We start from the raw sequence: 12,663 nt of genomic DNA, 5'->3' as shown, positions 1-12,663 counted from the left end.
CTATACTAATTTATTGTCAAAATGTAAATATAGAGTAGTAATATAACACTTGCTAGTTGTATTTTTACTACTTACTAGTAGATAATATTTATGTACTAATACTATTTTTGTAATGTAATACTTATCTGTATAATTTGTAATGTAATATTTAGAATACTATAATTCAGAAAAAATTGAGTTTCAGAAATTATTTGAGCGTGACTATGGTCATAAAACATGAGACATAAATTCTAGAAACCTACATTTTCTTCTTTAAAATAAATTAAATATACACTTTTATTTTAATTTTATATGACACTCATATAATTATAATATAATCATGTATATAAAATTTATTATGTAAATTTTTCATAAGTTTTACTATTCATGGTTTACAAGAATAAAATCAATACTAGTTTTCACTTTATACATAGGGAGAATCAATAACTATGTTCACCATGAATATTTTAGGTAGTTACAATAATGTAGGATATTGTTCTACATAAAAGTTGCACGGTATTAAAGGAAACATTATACAATGTAAACATTTTTCGCATAGACGGCAATGCAGAGGAAATATGAAGGTCAACTGTGTTTTTCCAAATGGAAGAGCGTATTTTTGTTACGTCAATCGATCCTATTGAATGTTTTACGTACATAGTATTAAGGTGCAAAGTAAAAAAGTCAATAACTGGTGAGATATTTTATATTTTAAAGTAGGATATTTTATACGATGGACCGAAATATCTCGCGAACCTTTTATTTATTTAAATTGCATTCTAACACTTTTTACACCGGATATTTCGAACAATCGATTTCTATAAAAAATGTAAAATTCTGCTGAAAAAGAAGAAATTCAACTAATTTTTCAGAATACAGAAATATATATCCTCTTTTTTACAGAAAAAAATGTTAGAATGCAATTCAAATAAATAGAAATTCATAAAAAATTTTAAATCGTTGTACGAAATATTACATTTAAATGTAAAATAACTGACGAACCATTGATTTTTTCTTACTTTAGGCCTACATTTTTAGGAAAAATATTCTGAACGATCGATTGATGTCAAAAAAAGCATTCAATTGTTCAAAACAAATTAATTTGCACATTTTCCAATGATTTCATAAAAACTTGTATTGCATTAAATCTCTTTCTATATCATTTTTCATATATAACAATTTTTTATTATATATTATTACAATTGACAGAATTATTATACGTGGACATAGTCATTGTACCGACTTGCACACATGTATTCATTGTTAAATTGAAAAAAAATTAGTCGAAGTCGTCGTCTTCTTTACTATAAACAAATTTTCTTATAAATATTTTAACGAATTCTCGAATGAATTTTTTTCATAAATCCAGCATTATTTCATATGTTCCACTTATTTTTTTTATGCAGAATCGCTACCTTTCCTTTAAATATTCAAACAATGAGATAATGCGTATATGAACGTTTTAAGATTCGTGTTACTATGAATTCTATATGAACTGAGAAAATACATTAAATATCAACTATATTTTAACCAGTTAAGTGTGTTTGGCGACTATATCCGTCATGGAGATGTGGCAGAATTTTGTGTCATGACGACTATATCCGTCATGCGTAAAATTTTGTTATAATTTGATATTTAAATTGTAATTTTGACGAAAACTAAATGTAAATGTAAACTAAAAATGCAAATGATTTGAGATGGATTCATAAATTCTCGAGAGCTAATTCGGCATCGCTTGATTATCGCGACACACATTGATGCGCACTTTGCAAAAAGATCGCCATAGTTAACTGGTTAATAGAATTACATGAAACGCTTTGTATGAGAACACAAATCAAAAACTAAAATATTTATTGATTATTCATGAAAATTTTGGAACGCGAACTACGATCGAAATTAATTAATAATATAATTTAAAGCAAGATGATTTTTAGATTATACAGTTTTCGGTAAACAAATAAATAAATAAAAACCCGAATTGGTTAAATTAATATCGCAAGCTTGGGAATGTGAATTACTAGGATTGTGTGCTTAAACGAGTTTAGTAGTGGTATTGATATTTTCTATGACTCTCACTATTCTCCCAAGCGGAAATTACGTTCTATTATGTAATCATCAATGTATCTCAGTACTTCGTTAACTGGAGATTATACATTTTATTATTATAATTTTCATACTACAAAGAGTTTATCCTGTTAAGCATGTACAAGAGTAGTAATAATAACAACTATAATATCAAAACCTCAAACTCCAATAAGAGGAGTTACAATAAACATAAACGGATAAATGGATGATGTTGATCTCGTGGATAATATAACGTTATTTTCCTTCTGCCATTCAAATATTTACAGTGCGTGACCAACTCATTATATCCGTAAAAAAATTCGTAATTTTTAAGATTTTTAATTTTGGAATTTTTAAATATTCAAGTTCTGAAATTGTCAAATTTTTAAATATTCCAATTTGCAAATTTTCGAATCCCTAAATAGTTAAACTTTCCATATTCCTAAATACCTAATTAGTAATTATGTAGTTGATTCACGACCTCACCGATTTTTTTCTTTTTATTTTTTAAATAGTGGTTTATAGTCGCATCAACTACCCAGGTTATTAGCGACTGTTGACCAGTTTACGGAAATAAGGTTATGGTCGGAAGTGGATGGTTTGACAGAACTTTTTCATAATTGGGTGAGGATTTCTATAGTTTTACAAAATGTTAGTAATGTGTCTTGATACGCTGTTGATGTGGTTGCTTCAGTGAGGTTGTTCTTGATGTTTAGTCTTCTTCTGGCGTGACTATATTTTCTGCATTCCAATATTATGTGTCTGCATTCCAATAGTTGTGTTGCATACATCGCACCTTCTGGAGGAACCGTTTTCGAGTATATATGAGTGAGTCAATTTAGCGTGTTCGATCATAATTCGGGTTACTGCCACTTGATTTCTTCTATTGTGTTTAAGGTTAGTTTTTAAATCGTAGAATTTGTCGAGTTGTTGATGGGTTGAGCTGGCTCTGTATTTTCTCCATGTAGAGTCCCATGACTGTTTTAGTAATGTCGCGATATGATTATTGATGTCCGCAGAGGTGTTTAATATCGGCTGATTTTCTGTGACTGTAGCCGCTGCAATTTTTGCCTGAAGGTCGACCATGGTGTTTCCGTAGATATCCATGTGGGAAGGAACCCACGCTATAATTACAGTTTTGTTGTCTTTGGTTAGTTTATCATATTTTTCATGAATTTCATGAATTCAGTGGTGTATTTTATGTTTTGAGTTTTCCGGATGGTGTAAAGGGAATCAGAGAAGATAAAAAACTTGGACTGAGGAGATCTGTTGACAAGGTTAAGAGCTGATAGGATTGCGTACGTTTCGGCTGTATGGATACTATTGTAGGGGTGTCACCGATTTTGATGACCTTAATATGTTGTCAAAGTTACTATTCTGAGCAACTTTTTCCTGCATTTGTTACCGCGGCTCGGTTTTAGTTTTTAACCTCTTCCCGTACTTTGACGAGTCTCTCTCGTGACGCACTTTCATCTGAAATGAGACAAACCTTACTCAAATTTTGAAGACTCTTCAACTTGAAATTTAGGTCCAACTATAAGTTGCATTATCAAGGATTCCTGAATATAAAATACGCATATTTTAATTTTATTTGTTGGCTTTAATGTTGGTTTTAATCCTCAATAGTTAGTCTTGATTGACGCATCTAATAAATAAATGTCACGGGAAGGGGTTAAAATATACACAAAAATATATTACACTATGTATTTTAGGGTGGACCCCTGGAGCCCCACCCCAAAAAATGTAGTCCAACCGTATCTGTCCACATGCATAACCTGAGGATAAGCTTATTCGATAGGACTCGTTTAGACATTTCAAAATACAATGTATTGTCCTATTTTAGGGGCGGAATTGCACACAAACTTTTATTTGTTATATCCCCTAAAAACAAAAGCCGAGCGGTGGCAATGTGTTTAAGGAAAAGTTGTTCAAAATATTTCAAGGTCAGCAAAATCATTAAGGTCATCATAATTACCATCCAATTTTCCAAATTCCCGAATGTCTATATTACTAAATTTTCTAGTGTCCAAATTTCCAAATTTCGAGATATTGATATTCTTAATTTTCCAAATTCTACAATTTCTTCAATTGTCAAACTTCGAAATTTCTAAATTCTTAAATTTCTCTATTTCTAAATTTCCAAATTTTGCTATCTTGAAATTGTTAATTCTTTGAATTTTTAGATCTCCAAATTATTGAACAGACAAATCTTTCAATTTTCATAATTTTAAATACCGAAATGCAAAGGACCTGAAATAACTATGTCCTCAAAGTTTTAGGTTTCCAAGATTCTATATATTCAAATTCTCAGACCTCTAAATTTTCGTACTACTGTATTCCTCAATCCACAAATATCTAGATCTCCAAATTTCTAAATTTCCTATATTCTCAAATTCCTCAACTTCTACATTCTTAAATCACGAAATCCCTAGATCCCAACTACCAAAGTCTCCAAATTCCTAAATTGCCATGTCCGTAAATACCCAAATTTGAAGGTTCTCAAATTTCTAAATTGCAATGCTATATCCTTAAATTTCCATATCCATAGATTCTTAAAACTCTTGGTCCACAAATTTTCAAATCCTCAAAAATACTTAAAAATATACGAGTAGAGAATTGTCACATTCTTAGGAAAGGTAGAAGTTCTAACTGTACGTACACAGAAATTCAGAAAAGATTATGCACTTAAATCCTTGACTCAACATCGAGTCAGACTCGCGACGCACATTAGAGTTCAAATGTGACAAACCTAAATCATGTTCGCATTATGATTGAATTTTGAGATCTACACTAACTATAACATGTACAACAAAAGATTGCTAAATTCAAAATATACCTACCATTTAAACTTTCAATATTTGTCTTAACATTGTAATTATAATTAGTTAGCTTCGACTGCCACATCTACCGAAGAAATGATACGTTAAGGGGTAATATAAATGATAAATTAATTACATTACTATCATATATTTTTCTCTAGTTTCTAGTAGAATAATTGCAAACGAACAAATTACATAATTTATTCTAAAGTTTTGTCATATTCTGACTATGATCGTATTTATAGAATACCCGTTGAAAAATTTTTACAAACTGACGCGTTCCTTGTGGATTGACTCGAAAATATCAAAACTGTATCTCGTCCACAAATGTCATTATATAACTGATTAACCGTTCTTATTTACAGTATTACAAATTAAATAACATTAATACATTTTTAGATACATTGTTATTCCAAATTACTGATAGCATTCTGAATTTACTACACTTCCTTTACCCTTTACTTATAATTATTTACAGACTCGCTAACGAAAACTCTACAATTTACGGGCAAAAATATATTAAACGAAAGTCATCGAACAAATGAAATAGAGATCGTATGTAACGATAATGGACATAGAAATTTCTTCGAATGGATTGTGTAATTTATTAACGTATACGAGCGTAAATCATTGAACATGAAATTCTTAGTTTTCACTGGTGTTTCACTTTATTTACGAACCACGCGAACGCACATCACAAATTAATAAAAAAGGAAAAAGAGATTTGAAACACTCGTGGCCATATCTCGAGAGAATAAATCAATGCTATCAAGAATTTTAACCGTTTGAATTACGGATGCCAACGTTTAATCGGGTACCGATCGATGTCCCATGATTTACGTTCAGAAAAAAAGCGAGTCATGAAACATTCACATATCTCTTCATCAGTGTTTCCGTGTTTTATCGTGACTCAACACTGATTTTTAATAAATGCTATTCTCTGTGTTCGTGACAGAATTGTTAATAAATTGCTGTTCGTCTGGTATTGAAAAAGAATATTGACGTTCAGGAGCAATTAATTCAGGATCATTTCTTCTTAATTTAGTTATTTAATGTCTGTTTTATTTAAAAAAAGAATAAGTCTTTGTTATGTATAAAAATCAGCGAGTCCAATTTTTCTTCGACGTTCAAGATTTGAATCAAGAGGATACAGACGTGCTTTTCAAATTTATTTTAATTGGAAGTTCGGTAGGGTTTATAGTTGCGTGACAAATTCAATGAGAATTACAATTTCATTGAGCATATTAAATAATATACAGTACATGGTGTGTTCCGAAAGTAATGCAATTAATTTTTTATAAAGAAATTTATTGAACCAATTCTTACAAATACTCAAAATTCTTCAAAATACTGCCCTTGGGCTTCTACACATTTTTGCCAGTGACCCTGCCATGAATGGTCCGCGTCCTGGAATGCGTTTTTCGGAACCTCTTTCAGGGGGTCGGTCGGTCGCGGCCGCTTGGATGTCTTCTATCGACGAAAAACGAGTTCCTTTCAGGGGTGTCTTAATCCGAGGGAACTAAAAAAGTCTGCCGGTGCCAGGTCAGGACTATAGGGGGGTTGGGACAGCGTCAACACCTGATTTTGGGTCAGAAACTCACGTACTCGCAGCGCGCTGTGGGAAGGCGCGTTGTCGTGATGCAGTATCCAGGTAGAGGATTTGTGTTTTCTCGTCCTGACGACCCTTTTTCGCAGTCTTTCCAGCACATTCACGTAGTAGGCAGTGTTAACTATCTGTCCTTCAGGAAGAAATTCTTTATGGACTGCTTGACGGACTGTTTTTCTGGTTGGTGGCCGCCCAGAGCGTTGATCGTCGTGAACTTCTTCCCGCCCTACCTTAAAGGCCTTTAACCACCTCGAAACTTGTGAGTACGACAGAACAGAGTCCCTATAAGCCTCACGAATCATTTTACTTGTCTCCTCAAGAGATTTGTTTAGGTTAGCACAAAAGCTTTATCGCGTATCATTGTTCCGATCGTCGAATCCACTTTTTCCGTGACACGGTCACCAAACAGGGGTTCACAAAAATTCACGTCCTGTCCCTTTCACAGCTCGGAGAGCCCTGAGACTGATTTCGTTAGAAAGCTTAGGGTCCCCCGCACCTAGTCCAAGTGGTCCAATCCCCCTGCGACCAACAGGAGCGACGCAGGAAATTCGATTGCATTACTTTCGGAACACATCATGTAATACAACAATGAGAGTACAGAATTACAAATGATTTATATTGACCTATCACATAATTTGTATTGATAATTGCAGTGACACATTAAGAATCGTGTATAATAATATATTAAATAATATTTATTAATTTTACAATTATTGTATCGTATTACAAATGATTTGTAGTAACATCAAATTGTAGCAACATTACATGTAATCGCTACTATCGTTACACTAATCAAAATCTTGCAAAGACATTCGGGAGCTTAATGATTTGCAGCATGATTTATTATGTCATACACCGCGTGACAGTGTTATTCAATCCACTGGGTGGCACGCATTAAATCATCTAGGAAAGTGTTTCAGTAACTTGTTTCGTGATGATAAATGTGACATTCCGTTGTACTCGTTTACAGTCATGACACACACACGCGATTCTCCTTAAACGAATACTTGAATGTCTATCGATAGAGTTTGATTAAACAATATTCACTTCCTACTAATGTATCAATTGACAAAAGAGATCACTCATCGCCACGATATTATCATATTGACAGACTATCTATCAATAAAACAATCGGTCTTTTAAAAATATTTATGGATAAATAATGTCTACAATTAAAATCGACAAATTGGTTTCATTTTTTATAATCTGAATTATGAATTTTAAGGTTTGGAAGTTGAATACTGTTAATAATTTATATTGGTATTAATTGCATGCTAGAGACAGTGTTAATTGTAATAATGAATTTAAGTTCATTGAATATACATAAATGAATTGTTTGAATTTTATGATTTTCAAATTGTTAAATTAGCGATGCAGGTTGTATGATTAATGTTAGTTAATTTTGACATCATGTAATAAATGATTAATTGCATCGTAGGATGTAAGGTAAACTTCCTTCAATTAAGGGGAAGAGTTTCGTACGACTTAGTTTATATTTTAGAAGGTTAAATATTTTAACATGAAAATGTTCAAAACTTCAAACTATTGAATTATTCAATTTCTGAACGTCAATATTTTCAAATTTTCAAACTCTTAAATTCTAAAGTCCCATACATTTTCAAATTCTCAAATACACAAATTCCACAAATTCTATAAATTTCACTTTTACCAATTTCACTAATTTCACCAATTCTGCCAATTCTACCAATTCTTCAAATTTTTCAAATTCTTCCAATTCTATCAATTCTATCAATTCTATCAATTCTACCAATTCTACCATTTCTATCAATTCTACAAATTCTACAAATTTTACAAATTGTCTCATTCTCAAGTTTTCAAATCCCACAAGTTCCCAAATATCCACATTTTTGTACTCCTACATGTTCAAACTCTAAAACATCCGAAATTTTGATATTTTCAATTTTCTAACTTCTTATATGTACATATATCTCAATTTTCCTAAGTTCTCATATATCTCATATTTCCAAATCTACAAATCTTCAGTTTTCAAATCCACTTTTTAGAGTAAATAATTTTAGAGTAAGTAATAATGTTTATAGTAAATCTTTAAAGATTCAAATGCTTATATCTACAAGTACTCAATTTCAAAAATTTTCAAATCAAATTATCAAGTTCCTATATTGCGAACTGTCTCAATCATTGCCAACTTCCCAGATTTACAAATTCCTAAGTTATTGAATTTTCACATTCTCAAATTTATAACTTTCCCAAACTTAAATTTCCTGAATCCAAAAATTCGAAATTACCATGTTTTTCCATTCTTAAATTTTCCACATTTCCCCCATTTTGACATCTCTAGAATTTGTAATCTTTTAAATATTATATTTGATAACTTATAAATTTGAAAATTTACCAAATACTAATAACAGGCCTGGAAAGATCCCTTTCTCCTAATTCGTTCTTTTCTATAGGAAAACCTATTGTATGAATGTAAAATGGAATTAAGTTAAATCTACATAAACTTGAATCGATCTAAGGTGAACTGGGGTAAGTTCGTAAACGGGGCAAGTGCATATACAGCCTATTTTTATTACAGTATGAGTGAAATTTCTCCATTTAGTATGTTTGTTCCCTTGTTTTGTTACACTGTATCCCCTTTTATATTTCAGCTAAGAGTACTTGTTTGCAGTATAGAGTACTTGCATAATGCAATAAGAAGCATTTTATAGCAGATTTGTTAATAATTTTGCTGTTGCCCCATTACACATGAAATAAAGTTTCAAAGTATTTAACTTTAAGTTACGCTCTTACCTCATTTTCAGGGAAAGTGCAGAGTAGTTGACATTTTAAACAGTTTCCTGTCAAAATCAAAATGTACAAAGAAAATTGAGGTCCTGGTTAATATTAATTAAATAGTAGTAATTGTGCAAAGCGTTCGATATCGACAGTGTTAAGTATTTACATAGTAGACTGAAAATACTTACGTTTAAATACCCACTTTACAAAAACCAGTCTGCACTTACCCTATTTCACCTTATGTGACTTACCTTATTGTTCTGGTACTAAAGACCATATAACGCAGTAATACAGTATTACACAATGCGATGCCATATACATATTTCGTATTTCGCACTCATTCAGCGCAAGGTTATAACGCAGTGCCATACAATACTGAACGATACGATACATAATGATATAAATTAAGATTTACACAGCGCTTGATAATATAACATGAGACTTCTACAAAGTGAGTCTACTCAATACACTGTAATCTAATAAAGTTTTAATGAAAGCAGCTTAATATTTAATGAGACAATTGTTAAGGACCTATTAGAGACCCAGGTTTATGACATGACCGTCGGTCTATTGTTGAAGTCAAGCCGTAGGTCAGCGTGTCGTGAACCAAATGGCAGCTATTAAAATTTACAAACTGCGTAGATATTACTGTTGCTTGCTATGACACAAAATAAGGCTAACTATTAGTTAATTAATTGCATTTGCATAATTGCATAATTAAGTCAAGTCGACCTTGACGCTCAAACTATTAGACAATCTAGAAGGGTAGTCTATGGAAGTTCTCTTCTGTTGATTTAGGTTTTTGGCGATCAGATTTTCAGCAGCCATAGAAGCTAATAATGCACCATCCCGAAGTGATAATTTCCGATCGTTCTGAAACTTGTGTTCTTTTGAGGTGTGACCCAAAAGTAACGAGACTGGTCCAATAAATCATTGTACCTGTAGAATCAGTTCCCTGTGACATTATCACCTTCAAAGTAGTCCCCTTCAGTATTCATACACTTATGCATTCGGCGCTGCCATTGCTGGTAATAATTCTGGAACGAAGTTTTTGGAAGTCCTTTCGGAAGATTCTCCGTTTTTGCCTGAACCTCTTCAACTGAGGTGAAATGGGTTCCCTTTAAGCAAAATTTAACTTTACGAAATAAAAAAAAGTCGCATGGATCCAAATCAGGTGAATAAGGAGGATGCCCTATCACAGTAATATTTTTGCTGGTCAGAAACTGCTTAACAGACAGTGCCGTGTGAGCGGGTGCATCGTCCTGCTGCAACAGCCATCCATCGCTCCACAACTGTGGCCTTTTTTCCATAATTTTTTCATTAAATCTTTTTAGTGCTTCAATGTAATAGTGTTGGTTAACAGTCTGATCACTGGGAAACCACTCAATCATTGCAATTCCATTAATGTCGAATTTTGATTTTGACATGCGTGCTTTTTTGGGTTTTGGGGATCCTGAAGATTTCCACTGCATCGACTGGCGCTTACTTTATGGGTCATAGGTAAAAATCCATGTCTCATCACATGTTACAACATATTTCAACAAATTTTACAAGAAACTTGATGTTTATTCGCTGTTCGGTTTTTACGTTAGACATTTTTCTGGCAGAATGCAGTTGCACGTGTTCACTAAATAACGCAATACTTCCAAATGGTATGACCGATTCAATCGAAATTTGCAACATGGATAGAGGAGGTATATGGGATGATGCCACAAAAACAATTACTGCCAATTCCATTGTTTTTTCCAGATACACACCGAGTCTCGTTTCTTTTGGGTCACACCTCGTAATATAGTTCTCGAAAAAATATTTGACACGTATTTTTTTTAGCTGCCGACAATTATGTTAAGGAGGTGAAAATAATCCCTAAATTGCGTGGTGTGAATCATATTTTGTTGAATATTTCGTGAACCAGCAGTGCTAGACCAATAAAAATATTCGCATTTGTTTGAATAATATATTAAAAAATGACACTTTTTTGTTCATTTTTCTGTTCAAAAGTTGATGTATCTTCCTGTAAGTTTCGATGTAAAAAGTATGCTAGTAGATACAAAATACGGATAACATGGAATTTTCATTTTTACATTGTAAATATACTGTGGTTGTATTTTTATTGTACTTTTGCGGGACACAGTTCTCAAATGCATATTATCAAGCACTTTTGTAAGTAGTGTTCCGGTCGTCGGACAGTGAGGTTTTTGTACTCGGAGGACACAGTTCCTTAATAGTTCAAGCGTCTAATAAATTAATACAGTCCACTCATATTAAATATCAGCGATCATTCTTTCCATCAAAATTATCACCAGTAAGTATTTGGGCACGAACAACAATTTTATCGTTTTCGCCCTCACTTTCATTCAACTCTCTTTTGCTCATCGTGGCGTTTTTCGCCCTCCGTTACCCTTTTGGTATCTTCGACAATTTTTCGGGGGGTTTTGGCCGATATTAAAAAAGTTTTCTGAGACAAAATATCGTATCTGGCGCTGTTTGGCCTGTAGTACTCTCCTGTCACATTTTGACCTGTTGTATATATGAATGAATGGTCGGGATGGAATTATATATTTGAAAAGATTATTTGAATATTTAGACTACACAACTCGAGGTGATATAATACGAGATTGTAAAGCGAGTTTACCGTGGTCTACAGTGATCTACCGTGGAGTCTACACGCTAGAGTCTAGTGTGGTATAGAATTAACCCCTTAGCTTATAACATCAAGTCAGACTCGTGCCGCATGTTACAGTTCATATGTGACATACTTGAATCGTATTTGCATAAATATGGGATTTTTAATTCTATACCACTTTAATTTGTATAATTAAAGATTGCTAAATCTAAAATATACCTAACATTTTAACGTTCTATATTTATCTTAATACTACAGTAATAATTAGATAGCCCCGACGAAAAACTTGTCGTGATTTAATAAAATTTGAATAAAACTCCTATATCTAGCAAGACAATTTTAATAGTTTTAATGAAATACAGCGCGTGGTGATATAATGCAACACTATAAAACACGTGACGGTGCAATGTGAGATTATATAAAGCAAGAATATCTAGTATGTGACGTCAAAATACAGGTTTTTTGCATTAGTAATATTTTTACCTACTGCATTCGTTAAGTGCATTTCTACTACCCTCAACCAGCAACGAACGTCGCAAAGAAAATGCGATTTCAAGGAAGCGAAATTTAATAGTAATGTAGCATTCTTTCAAAAACCTGCGATGCCCATAAATCTATTCAATTTGAATCGAATCAGTCATGTAGGAGAACATGGTCGAAAGTAATGACGGAACGAAAATAACATACTTTTTGTATTTGTTATTTCATTTAAGGAATGCTGGTTTATATGTATATCAGACTACTTATTTTATAAAAATATGGATCATTTATTGTATATTAACACGTTCCGTTTCGTATAAACCATTTGTGGT

General features: G+C 32.4%; 1 protein-coding gene across 3 annotated transcripts in view; it reads left to right on the top strand.

Annotated features, from left to right (window-relative positions):
* Positions 1–12,663, top strand: part of LOC100882492 (uncharacterized) — a 355,400-nt gene that overhangs the window by 339,624 nt on the left and 3,113 nt on the right. The window lies entirely within an intron of this gene.

Source organism: Megachile rotundata, chromosome 4, assembly GCF_050947335.1.
Source record: "Megachile rotundata isolate GNS110a chromosome 4, iyMegRotu1, whole genome shotgun sequence".
In the NCBI taxonomy this organism is placed as follows: Eukaryota; Metazoa; Arthropoda; class Insecta; order Hymenoptera; family Megachilidae; genus Megachile; species Megachile rotundata.
The sequence above is the reverse complement of the archived record's forward strand: the minus strand, read 5'-3'. Positions and strand labels throughout refer to the sequence as shown.